We start from the raw sequence: 23,923 nt of genomic DNA on the forward strand, positions 1-23,923 counted from the left end.
GTCTGTGCTCTTCCTCAAAAGGGCCACTGACTTCCCCTTTAATGAAGCGCTCTACTCCAAGATAGGACCGCCACGTCTACTTCTTGCAACAACAAGTATTAGGAAATGATAAAGCTGCTGACTTTCCATAGCACTAAACGGGGTGCTCAACAACAGCATGATCCTTTCCAAGACTCTTGACGGTGACACGTCCTCTCCAACCGAACCCGGGCTGCTCATCTGCTCCACACTTTCCAGGCCACCTCTCAGTTTGAATACAATCTCCTCAGTCCAGCCCAGGACCAAACTTTCTCCCCCTCCCTCCGAGTCCCTGTGTGATGAATGAAAGGCCGTCGTATCTTCATCACTCCAGATAGTGGCTCATTACTCATTTCTGCAGCATTAGCCAAAAACAACCGCTCTCCGTGTCGGCCGTGTGGATACGCACCATCAGCCAATCCGCTTAGATGTGAAACGTTTTCATTCTTGTCGTGTTTTCGTGGGGGCAACAGCTGCTGGCCGTTCTCTGGTTCTTGCAGAGCTTTGCAGCCGTGGAAAAACCTCCGTGGAAGGCCCTGCAGTTTAGGTGAATGCAGATGTCTGGGCCTGGGGTTGGTACAGGAACCCAACGGCAGCAGGGGTAACTGTTCTTCGTGACTGTGCTACACGCACAGGAAGACGACCCTGGCTCCCCAGCTGGAAAGTCCCACAGTGAGTCAGTCCTAGACTTTCCACCTCTGACCTCCTCAGAGGCTGGGGTGGGAGCCTCGTGGTTTGGGGGCCTGGGTTTGGGGGAGGCTCGGCGTCTGGTGGCGGTCAAGGCCCCGAGGCCCCGTGACTGACACTGGGAGTCGGGGCGTGGGGCTGAGGTCACTGTCGGCCTCTTGGCTCCCGCAAGTCAGTTCGGGCTGGCAGCAGAGCCCAGGAGGGGCTGCTTGTGCCTTCTCGTTCGTGTCTCTGGACCCGACAAAAACTTCTTCTGATCGACACACTTCAGAGAGCTCCTTCACTTTGGGAAGGTGAGACACTGCCGAGCCATCTATGGCTTGTCCTCTTAAAAAGCCACCTCAGACGTGCCAGCGTGTCTGCACGAAACCACTCTGGTTTGGGGGCTCCAGGGCGCGGGCCGTGGAGGCAGGCGAACGCTGGAGGGGGCGGTCCGCCCTGGCTTCCCTCCAGTCTCCAGGTCAGAGCCTTTCTTCCACGGGGTGACGGCTCTCACCACAGCTTCAGGCTCAAGTGCCTGTCCCCCTAAGAAGGGACGCAAGCATTTGGAGCCCGTCACGACCGGAGTGGTAATTTACCAGGTGTTGTTGCCGCCACACTGCCCTGCCCCTGATCCCCAGGCGCATGGGGAGGAGTGAGAAAAAGTAGTTTTGAAATTGCCCTCCTCTAGTTTCTACAATACTCTACGAAGAGCATCATGTTGTACCTCTCACACTACCTGACAGCTTAAGGTTTTCTCACCTTGCAGGTGGGGCTCAGGGTGTGGGTGCTGATGGATCAGAGGCCCTCAGCAGAGAGAGCAAAGGGACAGTCGGTGACTCTTGGTGGCAGCAGGCGACTGCAGAGCAGTTGCAGAGAGCAAGGTCAGAGGGCATCATGGAGTGAAATGCGTCCTCTTGCCCAGGGAAGGGCGGCGCGGGGCTGGAAGCACACCTGGTGGCCTGAGGACCCGACCCGAGGAAGTGACAGGTGCCTAAGGGAGAGATGGCACAGGGCGTCTGGAACGGACCCGGCTTTAGCGGCCCTTCTACCCAAGAGTAACCGCCCGCGGTGCTGCTCTTTCACAGAAACACTCGGTTTGGAAATAAAACCCTGCCGGCTTCTATGTGGTGCCTCGGTATCTTATTTTCCCAGGAGTGACCGAGGCGGAGGGACCTGGCTCTCCCAGGCCTGGACAGCTACGTGCAGCTGCACCCGGCCCCTCGAACCCTTCCCGCTCCCCGTGGGTCCCCCCTGGGTGCTCAGGGCTGGAAACCTCGGGGCGGACGCTCTGAGGACCAGCCACTGGCCGCGCTCACACACCACTGAGGCCCGCAGGCCGGGGAGCGGGGCGGGCCCGCTCTGCCTCTCCCCAAGGTGCCGCTGAAAACGCAGCCCCGAGGGCTGTGTAGCAGGGAGTCGTCCAGGCGGCTGCCGGGGAGCCATTCCAGCAGTTTCTGTCCCCAACCCAGCATTCCTCCGGGGAGCGGCACACTCAGGGACACCAGGCTGCCTCCCCCACAGCCACGAGGCTGGAGCCGGGGCCACCATGGGGCTGAGCCCAAGGGAGACGGGGAGGGACAGCATCTCTCTCGGGACTCCTCCTGCTCCAGCGCTCCAGGCCATGGACTCTTCTTCCTGGCTCCCAGCCCCTGCGGCTGCAGCCCTCACGGAGGCCGCCACACGGCTGAAGCTCAGGTGGCGGGGGACGGTTCCGATTCCCGACCTAGGACCAGGATGCCCACTGCTGCCCTGTCACCCCTGCACATGGCTGAACACGCAGTGCCATCAGAGGGACCCCGGAGCTACCGCCACCACCCGTGCTCCCACTAAAAACCACTGTGCCCCCCTTCAAAGGAAGGGTAGTCTTTACTGTGGAGGAAGGTTCTCTCCGAGCCCCCTTGAGATGCAGATGCGTTTTCAGGACAGGGCACGCTACGCTTCTCGTGTCAGGGATGAGCTGGTCAGGTACCTAACCAAACGCCTGGAACGGGCCACAGGGCAGACAACGCTTGGGAAAGGGGAGTAAAGAGGGACAGTCCATTTGGTGGGGGGAGTGTTTCCAGGGTAGTGAGGCTACTATCGCCTGGAGGAAGGCAGCACAAGGGAGAAGCAGGGAATGTCTGGGCAAAGGAGGGACCCCAGGGCAATGACCCCCCCCCCCCCACTCTCCCCTGCATCCAGCTCAGACCCACTGGGAAAACCGACAAAAGGTAAAACCGCGTCACTTCCTCTGGGTCACTTTTTGTGACCTTAGAATCAACCTCCCTGAAGTCCCCTCCCCCATTTTCACAGCGCTACAAAGCTGGACAGCAGATATAACTACTTTTGTTGTTTTTACATAAACTAAATTCATGAATTAAACAGTTAATTGAAAATAAAAGTCAGTGTCCCTGGATTTTATGTTCGTGCACGCAAAATAGTTCTGAATGTTACAGTCAGCCTTTCCCAGCATCCCACCTTCCAGAGAGCATCCTCTGGCCAGTCACCATGGAAACAGCTAAGCAGGACGGTCTTCTCAGTGACAGCTCCTGCCTCGGGGGGCTTCCCAGTGGAGAGCATGCCTCCTTCACAGCCTAACACAGCTTTGCCCACCCAGCACAAACTCCAGCGTGGATTAACTGTGCTTCCTTTTATCCAAACAGCATGTGGTAATGTCTGATTAATGCCACAACACAAGCATTTTGCAATGAAATGACACTGACAGATCCTACCGAACCAGTCACTGGAGGAAGGTGAGGCAGCCCAGGTGCTGCAGAGAGCAGGAATCTTCTGAAGGCATGGGGGGGAGGGGGGGAGAGAGAGAGAGAAAGAAAGAGAGGGAGAGAGAGGGAGAAGGGGGGGGGAGAGAGGGAGAGAGGGGGAGAGAGAGGGAGGGGGAGAGAGAGAGAGACTTGTGCACACCTAACCTATGAGCCACCGGCATCTTCCGCTGCAGAAACCATCACGCTTCGGCTTTATTTGGGAACAACGTGCAGACTTACAACGAAGTCACGGGACGTGCAAGCTGCACACCACCACCTCCCAGTGACTGGGCATTGTCATCTTCAAGGCCTGAGCTCAGGACCTTACAAACAGCATAACCTCCTCGAGGCATCCCACGGGTTCTGAGAAGCCCATGCAATTAGGATCAACATTCCGCAGCTGCGGAAACTACTTTTGGGGAGGCCGAGTTAATCTGCCTGAAGTCGGAGTCCGGACGGTAAGCCAGGTGGGTCCGACCCCAAAGCTCAAGCTTACCCACCAGCTCACACCTTGAAGGGTCTTTGTCGGCCACACACACACCCCTCCCCCCGAACCCCGGCCTCAGGCTTACCCTAGCAAGTCTCCAGCACCCAGAAGGGGCTCTGCCTTGGCCCAGGGACAAAATACCCCTCAGGGGCAGGTGGTCTAGAACATCCTGCCTGAGCTGAAAGTCTTGGCTGATTTTAACAGACGACAATAGTGTACTGGACACTGGACACTGAAAAATCACCTGCTGCATGAACTGAATGACCCACAGAGAGCTGGCATTCCCTTCCACGTATCTTAGGGATGCAGCCTTGCTTACATACGCTTGGTGGCATGAACACGTATCCTTTATGGGACCTTTCTTATGAGCTCTTTACACTTGGACTCATTTAAGATGTCACTGCATTAATTAGGTTCCAGCTTGAACTGTTGCTGGCTCATGAGGCTGTCCCAGGAGAGCCCAGGTTTAACCACTGAAGCAGAGGCATTAAAGGCCACCGATGCTGCATCGTACAAAATGTCCATCTTATTAATAAAATATTTGAGGACTTCCAGCCAAGATGGAGGCGTAGGCAGACACACTGTGCCTCCTCGCACAACTAAAAGAAGGACAACGACAAATTTAAAAACAAAAACCAACGAGAACTGACAGAAAATAGAACTGTATGGAAGTCCGACCCCAAAGAGTTAAAGAAGAAACATTTGTACAGACCGGTAGGAGGGTCGGAGACGGGCAGCCGGGGCAGAGAGGGCTCATGGCACTGCAGTGGCTGGAGGACCAGGCGAGGTGGCGGCTGGCAGAGCAGGCAGTCCGACATTCGCATGAGGATAAACTGAGAGGAAAAACTGGGGAGCGAGACAGACCACGCATGCAACCCAGGGTTCCAGCACGGGGAAATAAAACCCCAAAGCCTCTGACTGAAAACACCTGTGGGGGTTGCAGCAGCAGCGGGAGAGACTCCCAGCCTCACAGAAGAGTTCATTGGAGAGACCCACAGGGTCCTAGAACGTACACAAACCCACCCACGCAGGAATCAGCACCAGAAGGGTCCAATTTGCTTGTGGGAAGTGGGGGAAGTGACTCAAAGCCAGCAGAGAGCTAAACAAGTAGCACTGTTCCCTCTCAGACCCTCCCCAACACACAGCGCCACAATGCAGCAACATGGATTGCCCCACCCTAGTGAACACCCAAGGCTCTGCCACTTACTATGTAACAGATGCGCTAAGACAAAAAAATGAAAGAACAGATCAAAGCTCCGGAAAAAATACAACTAAGCAATGAAGAAACAGCCAACCTATCACATTCAGTGTTCAAAACACTAGTAGTCAGGATGCTCACAGAAATGGCTGAATATGGTCACAAAATAGAGGAAAAAATGAAGGCTATGAAAAGTGAAATAAAGGAAAATATATAGGGAACCAACAGTGATGGGAAGGAAACCGAGACTCAAATCAACGGTTTGGAGCAGGAAAAAAGAAACATTCAGCCAGAACAGTATGAAGAAATAAGAATTCAAAAATATGAGGAGAGGCTTAGGAACCTCTGGGACAACTTCAAATGTTTCAACATCCAAATCATAGGGGTGCTGGAAGGAAAAGAAGAGCAAGAAATTGAAAATTTATTTGAAAACATAATGAAGGAGAACTTCCCCAATCTGGCAAAGGAAATAGACTTCCAGGGAGTCCAGGAAGCTCAGAGAGTCCCAAAGAAGTTGGGCCCAAGGAGGAACACACCAAGGCACATCATAATCACATTATCCAAGATTAAAGATAAGGAGAGAATCTTAAAAGCAGCAAGAGAAAAGGAGACAGTTACCTACAAAGGAGTTCCCATTAGACTATCAGCTGATTTCTCTAAAGGAAACTATAGGCAAGAAGGGGCTGGAAAGAAGTATTCCAAGTCATAAAAGACAAGGACCCACATCCAAGATGACTCTATCCAGCAAAGCAATCATTTAGAATGGAAGGGCAGATAAAGTGCTTCCAAGATAAGTTCAAGTTAAAGGAGTTCATCATCACCAAGCCCTTATTATATGAAATGTTAAAGGGACTTACCTAAGAAAAAGGTAAAAGACATGAACAGCAAATGACAACAAACTCACAACTATTAATAACCGAACCTAAAAACATAACAAAACAAAGCAAAAACAAAAACAAACTAAGCAGACAACTAGAACAGGAACAGAACCACAGAAATGGAGATCACAGTAAGGGTTATCAGTGGGGAAGGGGAGGGAGGAGAATGGAAGAAAAGGCACAGGGAATAAGATCAATAAATGGTAGGTACAAACTAGACAGGGGGAGGTAAAGAATAGTGGAGGAAATGGAGAAGCCACAGAACTTATATGTACGACCCGTGAGCTTGAATTAAAGGAGTGAGGATGGGCGACAGTGTGCAGGGTGGAGGGGACTACAAGGAGGGAAATGGAACAACCATAATAGCATAATAAAAAAATATTTTAAAATAAATAAACTATTTTAGACATGTGACAAGCAGAAAAATTTAACCCATAATCAAGGACAAAAATAGTAAATAGATACAGATCCTGAAATGACTCAGAGGTTAGAATTAGTATATAAGAACTTTGAAACAGATATTTTAAATATGTTCAAAGACATAAAGGAAAATATCATCTCAATGAGTGAGCGGATAGGGAATCTCAGCAGAGAAATTGAAGCCATAAAAAGAAATAAATGGCAATTCCAGAAACAAAACACACAAAATCTAAAATGAAAAATTTAATTGGGGGATCAGATTAGATATGGCAGAAGAAATGGTTAGCGAACTCAAAAACAGATACATCCAAATCATCCGGTCTGAAGAACAGAGACAAAGAAGATCAAACAAAAACAAGCAGAGCCTCAGTGACCTGTGGACTGACACACAGGTGAGAAAGTCTCCAAAGAAGAGAAGAAGAATAGGAGCAGAAAAAGATATTTAATGAAAGTATAATAAAAAATTTCCTCTGATTTGGTGAAACACATCAAACTACAGAGCCAATGGTCCAGAAAACAAAACCAAGGCAAATCAGTCAAAATTTTTAAACTAAAAAATAATAGGGGGGGGGGGGAATCTTAAAATGCAGGGGGAGGTAAAAGAGAAGGAAGAAATGATCCATCACATTCAGAACAACAAGTCAGGTGATGGCTGACTTCTCATCGGAAACAATGGAGGCCAGAAGACAATGTGATGGAATTTCTAAAGCTCTGAGGTTCGAAAAAAGATGACGTTTTCAGAGAAACGAAAGCTGAGAGAATTCATTGAGGACAGACCTTCATTACAAGAAATACCAACAGAAATTATCCAGTGTAAAGGAAAGTGATACCAGGTGAAAACTCGGAGCTGTGAGAATGACTGAAGAACACAAGGAAGGTAAACATATGGATAAATGCAAAAGACGGGTTTATTTCCTCTCTTGAGTTCTGTAACAGACAAATGACTGTTCAAGTAAAAACACTAGCATTATAGGGTGAGATTTATAACATATGAAATAAAATATAAGACTTAAACCCAACCATGTCAATAATTATATTGCATAAAGGTGTCCTCCTAACGCAATATAAAATATGACTGTGAATAAACACTCCAATTAAAAGGAAGAGATTGTCCAATTAAAAGGCAGCGATTATAAAGCAAGCCCCAATTATCTCCTGTCTGTAAGAGACATGTTTTAATATAAAGGCACAAACAGGTCAAAAGTAAAAGAACAGAAAGACAGACCAAGCAAATGACAAGCACCCAAAAACTAGCATGGCTGTATTAATATTAAACAAAGCGGACTTTGAACCAAGGAGTATTGCCAAAGATAAAGAGGGACATTTCATTAAAAGGTAAAAGGGTCTCAGACGCTGGCTGGCGTAGCTCAATGGATTGAGTGCGGGCTGAGAACCAAAGTGTCACAGGTTCGATTCCCAGTCAGGGCACATGCCTGGGTTGTAGGCCATGGCCCCCAGCAACTGTACATTGATGTCTCTCTCTCTCCCCCTCCCTCCTCCCTCCCCTCTCTAAAAATAAATAAATAAAATCTTTTGAAAAAAAGTAAAAGGATCTGTTCAAAATGAAGACATACAAATATACACGTATGCTCTTTGTACAGATACATTGGTGTTTTTCTCTTAACTCTCAGCGGTCTCTCCATCCTGCCCTGCTTCAGGCCACCCCCCTGTGCTCAGGAGTCGGGAGAAACACCATCTGCGTTGCTCAAACCCTCTTGCCCCTCCCGGGTCCTCTGTGTGACCACGGGCTCGAAGAAACAGATGTTCTCAAGTGAGGTCTGGCCGGCAGAAGCGAGGCCAAAGCTTGGTATTTGCTTCTCCTGCCGGTAAACAGAGAGAAGTGCTTGGTGTCTTACTCTTTGCTTTTTGTTTTGTTTTGTTTTATTTTGTTTTGTTGTTTTGTTTCTGTTTCACACCAATGACAGCAGAGGCCTCAGTGTCTAGGAGCGAGCCGGGTGTCCGCTGGCAGGGAGCAGGGTCTCCCTGCTGCTACCGAGGATCAGAGGAGGCGCGCTGGAGCGGGAACCCCCTCCGCGGTCCTGGCTGGGGTGCCCTCCTCAGGGCGGGGCCCCATGCTGGGGGTGTGGCCCTGGAGTCAGCTGCTTCCCTGGCGGTTCGAGGCTGCAGTGTGCTCTGAGGACACATTCTGGAAAGGGCACCGTGGAACCTGCTCCTCACCACGCCCAGGGATTCCCCTGGCCAGTCAAGGGCCTGCCGTCCGCTCTGCCCCGTGTAAACTAGCCGGAGAGGGATCAGCTTTCACCTTGACCCTGACAGATCTAGGTACGCTACTCTAGGAGCCGAGGTGGTCCAAGGCAGGTACCCCAGAGTACCCTTTGGTGGTAACGAGGGTGTGCTTGGACATCGCTCCTGCTTCCTTCTTCTTCAGGTGGGTTTCTGTGGTGCTTTGAGGCCTCGCTGTCTCATCTGGAAGTTTCCCCGACTTTCTCAGGCTTCCTCACACCTCCTCCACCTGTGTTCCCACCACGTGTTGCCTTATTTTTAGTAGACTTTTACATGTATCACATTATTGACTTACAGTTTATCGTGTAAAAACCGTCTTCCTCCTTCACAGGTCTGTACAACCCTTGAGACAACAGGAGATCACGTGTGTGCCAGCACTGCCTGTCCCCAAGAATAGGGCCGGCATACCACACATGTTCGGTGCAGCATGGGCCAGGTGGCCTGGGGGGCCCCCCATGGAGTGGCTTCCTGGCCCCAAAAGGACAAATGTCACCTGACCAATACTGACCCCTGCGGGTGCCAGTCCCTGTGCTGAGCATTTTCTGCTGAAGAAAAATGATGACTCGTCACCCCCACCCCCGACAAGGCGGCACTATCATCACCCTCAGGTATAGATGACGGAACAGAAGCCCAGTGCTCCTCACGTCAGCTTCTGCTGGGGACACAGAGGGATCTGCCCAGCCACCCCGCCTGTGGCCCCAGCCACGTCACCTGATGTGCAAAGGCCACTGGTGGAACCAAGATGGACCCCGACTCTGAGGAGAACAGCAGAGAGGAAGACCCAGCCCAGCCCTGGTGAGGGCCCCCCACCGCCACGCCCAGGCCGCCCTGCTCCGTGCCCACCTCTGGCCTGGACTGGGCCCCGGGCCCCTTGCCGGCCCCCTTGCGCTGTCCGTATCACAGACCCCAGACTGTCCTCTCAGTGCCCTGACCTTGACTTTCCCGACTCTGGACAGAGAGGGTGCTTGTAATTAAATTCTGTTCCCAACTCCCTGGTCCCACGGACGCAGTCATGGCTTCGGCATTGGCCGGTGGCGGAGCCCTCAGCTGCAAGCTGGCCTGCCCACGTGCACACCAGCAGCCTGGGAAGGGGTCGGGCCCCCATTGCCAGGTCTGGGGGTGCCCACACCAGTGTTCCCTCTGCCCACCAGCAGTCAGAAGGATGCCCATCCCCGCTCCTCAAGCGGCTGATGAATCATGGCCCCAGCTCTCTGGCAGCAGGTGGCAGACTGACCTCATCACCCGCGGTGGGGGGCGGGGGGGGGGGGGCCTGACAGTGGAATCTTCCACGTGCTTCTGTGAGCATTTCTGTGTATGCTTCTAGCGGGTTTTATTAAGCATGAATCCGGACGGCTCCAAAGAGCCTGCTGTTATGATCACAACTCATTTAAGGGAAGAAAGAGGAAGGCAGAGAGAGAGTCAGCAGGTCCACAAAGCTGAGCGCGGGCAGAGGTGAAGGGCAGGCAGGCCCCTCACCACATGTCTGGCCGGGGCCTGACTCAGCTTCCCTGGTTCAAGTTTTTTCATGGCTCTTTGGACAAGGGGTGCCTCTCATCAAATCACGTTCCTAATTTGTTGGTCCCACGAACGCAGTTGAGCCTTGAGAAGCCCACTCTCCTCTAAGAGGGCTTCAAGGACGACTCCAAGTCCTGAGCCCTGTGACGGGTGGTCCATCTCCTGATGGGGGCGGGACGCCACGGGCGTGGCCTGTCTCTTAGCCAGAGGTCTGCTGGGAGATCAATCATTCATCAGGCGATCAGCTAGGGGCTCTTGGTCGGCGCTGTGCAGGGAGCTGGGCGGAGAGAAGGGTGAATGACTAAAAGGCAGGAGATGATATTTTTCAGCCAGAAGGGTTCAAAATGTCACGATGGCCTGGCTCATGATCAGGCTGGCTGGTGCCTGTCCAGAGGCTGGAAAGCCCCGCAGGAAATAAGAAGTAAGTGGAAAAATAAAGCCCAAAACTTGTAGGATGACCAACAAGTCACCGGATCCCTAGGTTTGTGCCAAAACTGGTGGATGTAACACTTGGTTAATACAAAATAGTTTCATCGGTTATGAAACATAATGATGAAAGGAGCATCGGAGAACCACCACTCAGCTGAAGAACCAAACCAACACCTTCACGACGGCCCAGCTTGTCTGCTCCTGATCGGCGGGCCTGTGATAAGCAAAATCTCGAAATGTGTGTTTCTCGCTTTGACTTTTAAAAGTGGTTTATGAGCCTGGCTGGCTAGCTCTGTGGATTGAGCGTGGGCTGCGAACCAAAGTATCACAGGTTCGATTCCCAGTCAGGGCACATGCCAGGGTTGCAGGCCATGACCCCAGCAACCACACATTGATGTTTCTCTCTCTCTCTCTCTTTCTCCCTCCCTTCCCTCTCTAAAAATAAATAAATAAATCTTTTAAAAAATAAACTTGTTTTTTAAAAAAAGTGGTTTCTGTATGTATCTTTAAGCACTACATTGTTTCATGTCCCGTTGTTGAGCTTTATGAAAACGGCGGTACCGTAACGATTACCCAGCCTTCTTCGACTTGCTTTTTTGCACTCCAAGTTTTTTCCAAGATTCATCCAGTTGCTACAGTTTGTTCCTTCATAACACTTTATAATATCAATGCAATTGATTTGTATATTGATCTTAAGATGAAACCCAGTCATCTTGCCAAAACACTTCACTTGCGGAGTTTTTAACGCAGACTGATCCTTACCACCTGTCAGTCATGATAGTTCTTTCTTTCCTTTCCTGTCCCACTACATGTACTTTTATTTTCTGACTGTGCGCGCTAGGACTCCTGCTACCATAGAAATGGTTATGGTGGTATGTTCCCTGTTCCTGAATGTACAATCCATCCCTCTGGCATCTCACCCCTGAGAATGGCGTGGCTCTCACTGCGATAAACACCAGTTGTCAATCACTAAGGAAGTCTCCTCCCACCCCTACGTCACTGCACAAAGTGGGCAAAAGGGAGTTTACGCTCGTGCCTATGCAAACACAGGTGACCCTTGTACTACTATGAATTGGTTGTTGCATTATGTGTTTGCATTACTGCTGTGAGCCCTCTTGGCCCGCCCCGTACACATGGCAGACAGATGCCAAGGGGCAGAGTGACCTCTGCTTGTTTTCAACAGCTATCTCATTCCCACGGCAACCCCACGGGACAGGAAGTATTAATAAGGTGTAAGGTTAGTATCGTAACTCCCTATAAATAATAATCAGAACCTAAAACACGTTGATCGTTCTCCTATCAAATTACAGACTGTTTTTCCTGTATTTCAGTTGTTTTTCCTTCTGTGGTTACTTTCTTCCTGAATTGCCTCTTTCAGTCATTCTGGTAGGGAGAGCCCGTCACACACCCTGGTTTTTGTGGAACTGTCCCTTTTGCTCTTTAAAAAATGTGTTACTATGAAAATGTTCAAACATGGCGAAGTTGACAGAATTCTATGGTGAACACATGTTGACTCACCTTCTAGATCCTACCATTAAAATATTGCACTTGTTTTGTCAAGATCTCTCGAACTCTTGAGCCCTTATCCATCTATCAAGCCATCTTAGTTTTTGATACATTTCAAAGTCAATTGCACACACCTGGACCCTGCCCCCACGTCCTACAGCCCACCTGTCCTTTATGCCAGAGCTTCCAGAGTTAACAAAGAACCTTTGCAAGCAAGCCCCTCCTAGTAGTCAGGCCCCCTCATCTACATCAGCCTCACCGGACCCCCACAAGGGACACATTCCAAGAGAGGAGGCCAGCTCGGCAAGTGGCCCCCCGTCAAGAGCTGGCATCTGCAGAGAACACACGCAAGTCCCCACCCTGTCACTGCCTCACTGCTTGAGTCCCCACTGAGAGGACTGAGTGCTTTCATTAAAAGCATGCTCTGTAGCACCAAATGTCCTTGGGGAGACATCATTGAGTCCGGCTTCCTGTGATGCACACCTTTGGTTTGGATGAGCTCTGCCTTCACGCCGGGGAGTTGAGCTGGACGCTGAGCGAGTGAGCAGCCAGGAAAGAGAGGGGCACAGAGTGTGTGCCCTGTCTAGGGGAGCAAAGCCTGATGGGTGGCCCAGGAAGCCCCCAAGCACAAGGGGCAATCCCTACCCCTTCCTGAGCACTTACGTGGGCAGGTGCCGTTCTTAGCACTCTGCATGTCATCATCCAACCCTCACAACCCTTGATCGGAGGTTCCAACACTGCCCTTATGTTACAAGCAGAGAAAATGCATCCTAAATGGATAACTCGGATCTCTCGGCATACAGGTGGCAGAGACAGAACTTACACTCTGGGCCTTACAGCTCCACAGCTAAGACCTCGGCAGTGCACCTGTTGGGTGGGGTCTTGGACCGAGCATGCGGAAACCATGTTTCATGGTCCAGCTGCAGCCAGGTGTGGGACAGGTGGAGGTGACATTTGCCCCCGCTGAGCTGGGCTTGAATCCAGGTAACCCAAGACTGAACCGGGCAGGGGCAGGGGAGTTTTGCTCCAGGCTGGGTGAAATAGACTTCAGGACTCCTTTCCTGTCGCCAAAAGGGAGCCAAGCCCTCGAGGGGCCCAGCAGAGCAGAGCGTGTGCTGCGAGAGCTCGGCCACTCCTCCTAAGAGCACAACACACGGAGGTGCCTGACTGCTCCCCAGATGAAGACTGGAGACACCGTAAGCTATGATATCTGACAACGGGACAAGCGGTTTTCCGAATGCTGGAACGAACAGCACCCGAGGGAAAGAAGGCGAGGAGCCAAGAGAGATGAGGGGAAAGACTGGTAATGCTCTATTTAAGCCAAAGCAGACATGCCCCGATGCGCTGGCTCCAAGGTTTTGGAAGCAAGGCTGGAAGGGGAGGCGGGGCCACAGCCACGGTGGTTTTCAGGAACTGGCCGAGGGCTGCAGAGGCGCTGGGAGCCCCGGGGAGCTTTAAGAAAGAGGAGCATGGCCCAGGAGCTGCCCTGGAAAGCCCACGGCAGGTTCTTGAGGATCCAGCAAACATCCCAGGACACGGGTGTCGGTTCTCCCTCCTTGCCCAGCCTCGCCCCTCCTGTCTGCATCCCAGGGGTCTGAGTTCACTGCCCGGGCACCTCAGGTGGATCGCCACAGGGAAGAAAGACGATTTCCACTTCTCATCTCACTTTACTTTGGACCCACTTTGCTCCCGGCACAGGGCGTACTCACCCTGCTTCCTGCCGTCTGTGGCCGGAAGAGAGGGCAAGGTCCCCGGAACGAGACACCGAACCCTGTGATGCTGTGCATCTTCCTGGCAGGGAGAAGGCAGAAAGGAGACGGACCTCAGTTAAGGCTCCCCGGATCTCCGGGTCAAGGGTTTCAGTCTCTGACAAAGTAACTACCATGTCGGTGTGGATGCTGTCGCATAAACACATGTTCTTGTTTTTCTTCTCAATGACAGTTTACATTCTGCGGGGGGGTCCACCCGCAAGGCCCCCCTCAGCCACCATGAATGAGAATAAGTCAACCAAGACATGATCTGCCTGGGGAAGAAAGGTGGCCAATCTCTCAAAGGAGAAGGGCCAAGAGGCTTTTCCTCAATGGGCTTATATTGGGTTCATTTGCACAGGAATACAGGTGAAGCTCATTAATCATTATCAGGCAGTAAGGATCAAACAGTAGATAACATACAAAGAACTCTGAGGGCCTATTTTAAGGCAGGGCCAGATAGCTAAAGAGCTATAAGACTTTGAGGAACAAACTCACTTCTTGCTTGGACCCTTGTCATTTAATTGAGAGCATTCTAAACAGAGCAGGTTTCACAGGATTTTACATATTCTTTCTCAAGTCTGATGGCCTGGGGAACCCGCCCTTTCCAGCACAGGGCTGCACCGCCCTCTGTCATTGTTTCAGGCTTAAGTCAGGCAGGGGGAATAAGGCAGCCAAGAGATTAGGAGACTTCTCGCAGACAGAATGAGGACTCAGGCTTGTCAAAGCTGAGGGGCAAGGGTCCATCACCCCCTTTTGCTATGGCCTTCCAAGTCCTTCCCTGGGGCCTCCCTGTGATTGTGCCTGTCTTAGGTCGTTCCCTCCTTGGGGAATCTTACCCGTCATTGTCTAACCAAACATTGGGGGCCAGGTAGGGTGAAGAAAAAGGAGCAGAAGCAGCACTCCTGCCAGAGAGATAAGTTTTGTCTCCTTAGTGGCTTCTGGTCCGAAGGTCGCTCACTCAGCCTTAGCCATGGGGGGTTACAGCTCCTGAAACCAGGCAGGGCGGTTCCCAACACATTCAATGCTATTTTGTATTAGTTTCAGGTATACAGCTTTACATAATCACGTACTTTGCAAAGTGTTCCCAGCTGGTATTTCCAGTACCCACCTGGCACCATACAGTCAGTAAAATATTACTGACTATATTCCCTATGCTGTATTTTACAGCCCCATGGCTGTTTTGTGACTACCAATCTGTTCTTCTCAATCCTTTCAACTCTTTCACCTAGTTCCCCAAACCCCCTCCCTCTGGCAACCATCAGTCTATTCTCTGTGTCTATGTCTGTTTCTGTTTTGTGTGTTCATTTATTTTGCTCTTTCGAAGTCACATGTAAGTGGGATCACATGTTATTTGTCTTTCTCTGTCTGACTTATTTCACTTAGCATAATATCCTCTAGGTCCATCCACGCTGTCACAAATGATATGATTTTATTCTTTTTCTGGCCGAGTCATATTCCATGTATGTTTGGCCGTGGCCATTTTGTCCACTCACCCACTGATGGTCACTCAGTGCCTCCATAGCTCGGCCGTTGTAAATGACACTGCAATGAACAACACATATATTTTCTATAATGGCTTTTTCTAAACATGACTCTTTAGCAAGATTTAGTGTCAAAGTGGCTGCAAATGAAATTTCAGGCATCTCTTAAGATATTAAAAGAAAAAAAGTTGCAATCATTAAGCTAAATTAAAACAATCACACAAATGGCCACTCAACCCTAAGGAAGGAGAAGGACGCTCTTGTTTGGCTGATGTGTTGGATGGTTTCCATGGTGATGAGCATCCCCGCACAGAGCTGGGTGAGTCGGTGTGGCTGGTACACAGGCAGGGAAGGGCAGAATTAAGTGTGGAAAGGCAGTGGCATGTGAGGCTGGAAAAGGGAGAAGGGTTCCCATCGCAGGCCTTGTCATTAGGACCGGTTTTCAAAAACCAACGTGTGCTCAGTGAAGTGTTCTGAGCAAACATGTGATGTAGCAAGCAGGCTCCAAGACGGTCCCTGGTGATCCCCCCTCCCGTGATGTTTACACCGTGGTCTTATCCCCACCCTTTGACTGTGTGCTGGGTGGAGAGTTGCCTCTAATAAAAAGAGCAGAAATGATAGGAAGTCATTGCTGAGACTGGGTTATAAAAAGACTGCGCCTTCTACCTCGGTCCTGGGGAAAGTCAGCAGCCATGCTCTTGAGCAGCTATGGCAAGGGACCTATGACCCACGTGGCAAGGGACCAATGGCTTCAGCCCACGTCCACCTGCGTGAGCTGGGAGCCAAACTTCCCTCCACCCAGCCCTGCAATGCCTGCAGCCCAGGCCAGAGCAGACCCAGAACCACACAGCTGAGCCACTCCGGGATCCCTGGGACTCAGAAGCTGCAAGGTAACGAATGCTTGTTGTTTCCAGCAGCTAGATTTGGGGGATAACTTCTTATACACCAGTTGACAACAATTACAGATGATCTGTGTATTATACAATCAGTCCTGGCACATTGTGGAGAATGGAGACTGTGGAGATGGTGGCCTGGTAGGCATTTTAGGGACAGTTAGGAGGAAGGGCACACCCAGTGATGACCAGCTGGCCTGTGAGGGGTGAGGGAGGGGGAGGAGGCAGAGGAGATGCCCTGGTTTCTGGCTTGAGCATGCTGGGGGACAGAGAAACCCCTCACTGGCCAAGTAGCAGGAGTGGAGGGAGCGATGGGGAGCTCCTGCTGGGAAAGGTCGATCTGGAGACACCTTTGGACGCCCAGGTGGCGGCAGCGCACAGCAGTGGGAGGTGTGAGTCAGGAATTCCAGAGGCGGGGTCAGCAGCGGGAGCTACGGGTTTTGCACTCGATGGCATCTGGGCAGGAAGGGGCGGAGGACAGGGGTGCAGGCTCCGGCCAGGCAGCTCCACAAAACTTATGTATCCATTCCTCAGTTTCCCGGTCTGAAAACAACAGACTCGTGGAACACGTAAGTGAGCTACCCCGTAAGGCACCTAGTGTATAGTAAGTATTGTTGAAGAACAGCTCCTCTGAATTAGCGTCTTTGGGGAAAGGAGGAGAATTCCCAACGGCAGGATGGTCTGGGAAGTCCGCATGAATCGGTTCCCAGTGTTTTGGTGCAGCTGCAGCATAGCTGAGCATCTGTCAAGACAAAGCTGCTGCCAAAAAGCTCAGCTCTGTTTGTGAAAGGGCCGCGCAAACAAAGCGTGGCATGGGTCTGCTTTCGGGATCCAAGACAAATGCAGCAGGAAAAAGCATCCCACAGTCCTTTCTCGAGTAGAACGAACAGTCTGTTGTTTGAAGGAGCCGTGGGTGAAGAGCAGGTGTTGACTGCTTGTAAAGTATCCATCACAGCCAAGAAACACCTTCACAGCAACCTCTAGGCTGGTGGTGGCCACTGCCTGGGCCCCGAGGCCCTGCCAAAATGACAGTCTGGGAAGCCTTCCTGGAGGAGGCGTGTGTTTATCTTGGTGTGGTTGGCATGGATGAGGGAGAGGAAGGTCATTCGGGCCAGCAAGAAAAACCAGTGAGGACTGTGTTCGTGAGCAGGTGGTCTCTGTGGGCAACTGGGACACAGTCCTACTAGGGCCTATCTGTGGTTTGGGGTCTTTGTGCCCCCAAAACCAGTGAGGAACTTGTGCAGCAAGACACGGAGGCCTCTTCCTGAGCCTGAGCCTGGAGACAGGACTGGCTGGTCCCCATGTTCGAGAGCCTATCAATGGGCTTTGTGAGCGGGGGGATTAAGCCTGTGTTCCTGCCCAGGGAGCTAAGCCAGCCTGGTGACATCGCTCCTTGGCCATCTGTCCCCATCTGGCTGACACGCCCCACGTGTGGGCTGAGCAAGTTCCCCGGGGACTGGAGCAAGGCTCAGGCTGGAGGTGGGAAGAGTCAGCATTCTCTTGGGGCGCCCAGCATCCCCCAAAAGTGGGCCAAGGAGTTCAGGGCAGGGCATTCGCATCATCTGCCAGCCACGCCCTCTGTTCCATTTGCTATGTGACCTTGGCAAACTAACTGACCTCTCTGAGCTTATTTTCCTTCTCTGTAAGTGGGCTTAACAATGAACAACACAATGCGCTTGAAGAGCTCAGAAGCAGCCTGAACTTCCAGACTCCTCTCTCCCGCCCCAAGGCGAGCCCTGCAGCCTGGACTTCCTCCACTCCCAGCCGGGGCCGCTCTGCTTTCCCCAGCGTCAGCAAGCTTTGAAGCCTCTGGCAGAGGAACAAGGTCCGCACCGAGGGGTCACAGTGGCACAGCTGTTGGTCACCAGAGCCGCCTCTTGTCCATGATTCACTTTCTCCAAAAAGGAAAGACCAGCAGAAGATGTCAGCAACGAGGAGGAGGGTTTCTGCAACTCTCTGGGCTCCAGTTCGTTTCCGATCTGAATGTTTCCTCGGCCGTTTCCCACACCATCCGCCCGCCGCACACAGTCTCACCGCCCGGTGACAGGCGGCCTGTGACCACAGTGGCCTTCTCGCCACCTTCCTATCACTGCTGTTCTCCGGGGCCACACAGATGCCCTGCGCGCAGGGCGATGCCTGCACCCACGCCGAGTCTTCCTCAGCAGCGTCCCCCAGCACTTCCCTCCCTCTGGGCCACGGCGTGCGGGCCACACGTGGGAGCGCCACGCCCGCGTATGGCTCGCCCTGCTGCCCAGTCCGTGGCCCTTTGCAGTCCATGTCCTTGGCCGGTGCCGGCTCTTAAAGCCATTAACACGCTTTTTCTGGGAACTTCCCTCCCTCCTGGGCCCAGGTGGGGACTGGGTCTCCTAAGAGCATTACTAACAGTTTTAGCTAACGTTTCTGCAGTACCTACTAGGTGCCGGGCACAGCGTTCCGCGGCTCATTTCCCCATCCGGCGCTGGAAGAAACTGCGGGAAGGAGGGGTTTGCCAACGTGGCAGACACGTCATCAGGACGCAGAGCACCTGGGCGGGGCCTTGAAGCCCTCGAACTGAGTCTGCGCCCTTCTCCGCCGGCCGCCTGCGCACTCTAGACGGGACCTCACGTCCCACTGCCCCGGCTGAGCGTCAGCAAACCCGCAGGCCCGGCCTAGCAGGGCGGAGTCTTGTGTCCACGCTTTCAGCATGGAGACCGAGAGTGTGTCGGAGGCAGGCAGAGGCCCGCGGTGCCGCGTGAACTAACGGAGTGACCATCTGTCTCCCTCCCTCCTGCTCCGGGCAGCCAGGTCGCCGGCCACCAGGACAGACATGCAGATGCTACACCCGAGGGGAGAGCCCTGTCATAGGGACTTTGCGCCGCCGCCAGTGGGGTGGCTGCGCTGCCAGCCTGGATCCCATGGACGTCCCGGAATCTGGGCTGCATTAGCACCCCAAGAGGCCCCATACCGGGGAAGATGGTCCTCCCCGCACCTGCGCAAGTCACTACAAATGAAATCCCACCCAACCGCACGGCAGGAAGGCCTGCAGAGCTGTGATTGCACCTGGCGGCCACTTTACCTTTTGAACATCATGTATCAGATTCTTTAAACGAAAAAAAGCCACTTTACGGGTGCTCTGAGCACCCTCTGGAGCTGCCCTTCAGGCAGCCTAGCACTTCTTGTCTCCGTATTTATAATAAACTCCCCTCTTCACTCGAGTGGCCCGTAATGGTTTCTGCTCCTTGTCCTGAACTCCACTGAGTGGCTGAGCCAACCTGAATTTATAGCAGGTTCTGAGCTTAGCCCCTGCCCGCACCCCACCTCCACCCCTACCCGGTGCTGAGCTCCTTGCAAAAACAGCAACCATCTGCAATGCATTCTGAAGGCGATGGATGCTATGTTTGACCCATTGCCGCAAGTCCTGTTGTGTTCCATTGAACAACTCAACGTGAGTTGTTAATTACATCTTCCCAGACACGAGGAAGAGGATGGGAATGGGACCACCCTGGGGCCAGGAAACACCACGCACTGAGGCGCTCCTGGAGGCGGTTCGAGCAGCAGGTTTCTCCGAACACGCGCACGCGCACACACGCACACACCTACAATTGCTCGCTCGCATTCAGGGAGAAGAACAGTAGGTGCCGTGCCCACAGTGGCCTCGCGAGCAAGTTGGCCGGGGCCGTGAAAGGTGCCGAAGTGAGCAACAATGTCTGTTTTTTCGTAGCTGCAGGACCCAGCACCCCCAAGTCACTTGACATGCACAGCGCCCCGGAACCGTAGTCCCATTTTGAAGGGATGCACTCAACCACCATGGCTGCCTTCTTTTCCCACGCCCGCCTTTGCCAAGGGCCGGGTGCTGGGAACAATGGAAACGCCTCCTCTCGAGGTGCTGGAGGCCACCGTTCAACTCAAAACGGTGTCCAAACCGCCCTCATCTTGTCCACGCCTTGCTCCCAACTCTCGGTGGGAGCCCAGCGGCCTCCGTTCTCGTCTCTCTCACCTTCTGGGTGCAGCTCTCCCCGCCGCCTGCCCACACTCGGGGCTGGGCTAGTCGGTGCCCGTGATCTCTGGCTCTCTTCTGTGAGCATCTATCTGTCCCAGGCTCTGCCTAGCAGCCTTCCAGGTGCCACCTTCTCCAGGAGGGACTCTGGGAATCTCGTAGGGCTGCGTCAGCTGCAGGACAAGATCTGACGGCCATTGGGACCCGGGCCAGCACTAAGGCCAATCTTGCTCTGCCACGTCCTTGTGAGCAAAGCGCCCGCCCTGTGCCTGGGTGAGGCATGAACCCTGCAGGGTGCTGACGCCTTGGGCGACTGCCTCTGGTGGGAAGGGCCCCTCCCTGGGGGTGAAGGCAGCTATCCCTTGCTGGACGGCTTTGTCCCTTGTCTTGCCTCTGGAACTTTAAGTACATTAGGGTACAAACGCTTCGCTAACTCACAAAAGGTGCTCGAGGGCATATGGGGGCTCCGGTATGGTTACCGAATAACCAAACAAGGGAATTGTTCCCCTTGTGTCACCTCCCGAATACTCTGATTTGACGCTGTCACTGACTTGGCTGAGCTACTAGAGCATCTGAAAGCCAATGGTTCCAAACTTCAGTTTGCAAGAGGATTCCCTCAGGATGTTCACTAACCTTCAGATTTCTGGGTCCCAGGAGGTGTGGGAAGGAAGGGGGAGCCCAGGAAACTGCCTTTCAACATGTCGCTCCCCTGAGTGACCAATGCGGGGTCTCCCACCTGCTCAGAGATGCAGTGACGGCAGCACAAGTTTTTAATTTGTGACTTTACATGCACACCATGTACACACACATACACACTGCATACATACCTACACATGTCCACACATGCCACACACATACATACATACTCACACAGCACACATCTATAATTAGATGTGCCCGAGTGGATTGGCCACTTTTGCTTCTAGAAGGCTCTGCATATATGGGGATAATTGGACGTTCTTGTCCCTGTGTGCAAACAGATGTGCGGGGGTGCTGGCTGTCCAGCACAGGACAGTGGCCTGCTTGTCACCACCACTGTTCTAATTCTGGAGGCTTGGCCTTCAGGCCACAGGGAACTCAGATGCTTGGATTAGTAGCCAGGAGTGACATGAGGACAGGACGCAGAGGAGGCAGAGCTGGAGGGGACGGCCACCTGATGACCCGGCCCCGAGGGAGGGCCCAGCCTCCCACACACGGAGCCCAGAGGCAGGTGACGACGCCAGCCGGTGTGAGTCTGCCCAGCGTCCGAAGGTGGATCAAGAGGAGAGTGCCCTGCAGCGCCTCACGCTGCGGGGCCCACGGGGTGGCCGGGCCGGGCCCACAGCTGCAGGAGACACAGTCCCTACCACAGGCCATTCGAATGGCACCTGAAGACACTTCCTGTCACTCGAAGACCCACACGCTCCCTCCTTTCCTAGCCCTCACCCCCGGCCAGGCCCTGGGGCTGGCTCTGCTCAGGGAGCTCTGCCTGGCGGGTGTCGCTCTGGGGTGAAACATATTCAGGAGCCCTCTTCCCTGCAGCGAGTCCTGAACACGAGTGACTCCCGGGGGCTAGATGGGCGGGGAGGAGGGGCACGGGGTACGCAAATGCGGCCACGCTGGACAGCGCATCTGTGGGACTTGACTTCCATGCCGGGAGGGACTAGAAAAATAGATCTAAAATAGATCTAGGCCCTGGCTGGCATAGCTCAGTGGATTGAGCGCTGGCTGCGAACCAAAGTGTCGCAGGTTCGATTCCCAGTCAGGGCACATGCCTGGGTTGCAGGCCATGACCCCTAGCAACCGCACATTGATGTTTCTCTCTCTCTCTCTTTCTGCCTCCCTTCCCTCTCTAAAATAAATAAAATCTTAAAAAAAATAAAATAGATCTAAAACAGAGGTGACACTCGAGTGCAACTCCAGGACAGGAGGTTCTGGAATGCTCTTAGAGCACACCCTCCTGTTCTCCCTTTTCAGGTTTATTCTTCCTCCACACCTCCGCTGGGAAGATGTATCCGTGTAGTGGAGAAAAAGAGGAAAGGAGAGAGGACTGCGGTCACCGCCATTGCTCAAGTGCCCCTTCCTCAGTCACAGGGTGACGGAACACACGGAGCAGTCACTGACCCAGAGGGAAACTGAAACCATTTACCAGCCCGAGAACGACGGTCTTCGGGGGTCTGCCCCGCACGCCCATGGCTTCTGCCTGGGCTGGAGGGAGCCGCTCTGCTTTTCAACTGCTTCCTTCGTTTTTGTTCCGAGTACTACGGGGTGGGTGGGGGGAGATGGTATTCTAATCTGAATTGCTTCTAAACTGTTCCTTTTTTCCCCTTCTGGAAGAGTTCCTGCATAAATGCTCTCTCTCCGAGTTCATTTTCAGGGGCTTGTTTTTCTTAAAAAAAAAAAAGCCTACAGATTTTTCTCTGCAGACTTAACGTCTGAAACACACCCAGTTCCCTCTCAAATAGTTTCCTCTGTGCGTTTCTCCATGTGGGTCTATTCCAAATGGAGCCAGCGCTGCCACAGGCCAGACGGGGGCCCTTCCCGGGCCCAGCCGCGCGGCCAGGGCGGTTTCTGCAGGTCACAACCCAGAGAGGAAGCATGCCCCCCACCCGGACCCCTGCCGGGGTGCCCTCCATCTTCGGACAAATGACATTTCTACAAGTCCCCCTCCACGAGAAAAAAGTCTTGGATTCTCGGCTGCAGATCTGGAAACTTTGGCACACACCCCATGTTGCTATCGGGTACGGCCGTCAACCCCACCGATCACGGCCACTGATCACGGACACTGCACACCAGCCACGGCCCATGGACTCGCCTTCCCCAGGGTTCTCGCCCAGAGGAGAACTGGGCACGCTCGCACTGGCGAGGACGCGGGCTGGGAATGTGGAACACATTAGGCTAGAGACGGGAGCCTGGAAGGAATGAGCACGCTGCTGCTTCAGGCAGCTCGGCCGCACCTGATACTAATAAAGGAAATGCAGGCTGAACGGTATTTAAAGCAACCGTGCAAATTGGAACAGGCTCATCTGGTCAATAAAACAGGAAGGCGATCCAGAAGTCAGCAATAAATAAACTGAATAAACTGATTCGGTCATTTCTATTATTTTTGGTAAGCTATCCATGGGACTCCATCTTTTGAAAGATTTCACAAGTGTTTACTCCTTGTGTTGAACTTGAACTCTTCCCTTTGCATGGGAGCGGAAGGCTCCTTCAGAGCAGGGGTCAAGGGAAGGGCCTGGCGTGTCAGGGGCAGCCCCGTCTCATGCAAATTATGCTTCCTGCTAAATAGTTTTCAGATTCCCCAAAATGTACACAAAGACCACACTTGTTAAAATAACAACGATGAAGATGTTTGGAGTCTGAGCCAAGTACTTTACCTAAATTGCCTCATTTCACACTCCCCAAACCTCATTTGATGTTATGATTTCCATTCTATACGTGGGAACACTCAGACCCGGAGAGACCCAGGGACTTGCCCAGGGTCACGCACCTCGGGGACTCGGGAGCTGGCCAGTGACACAGGAATTCAGCTCCAGTCGGGCAGCCGACTCTGAGGCCTGTGCCCTTATGTCCTGAGACCCGCACCTGACACTCCGTGACCCAGGAGCTGAGAGCGTGGTGTCATCCTTCTGTCATTCCAGCCATGCTGAGAAATGCCTGGCATGTGACTGTGTGACGGACAGCCTTCCATGCGGCCAAACCATGACCACTCCGGCGTCAGCTACAGTCCCCATTGGG

The sequence above is a fragment of the Phyllostomus discolor genome, chromosome 4 (genome assembly GCF_004126475.2).
Source record: "Phyllostomus discolor isolate MPI-MPIP mPhyDis1 chromosome 4, mPhyDis1.pri.v3, whole genome shotgun sequence".
Taxonomy (NCBI): Eukaryota; Metazoa; Chordata; class Mammalia; order Chiroptera; family Phyllostomidae; genus Phyllostomus; species Phyllostomus discolor.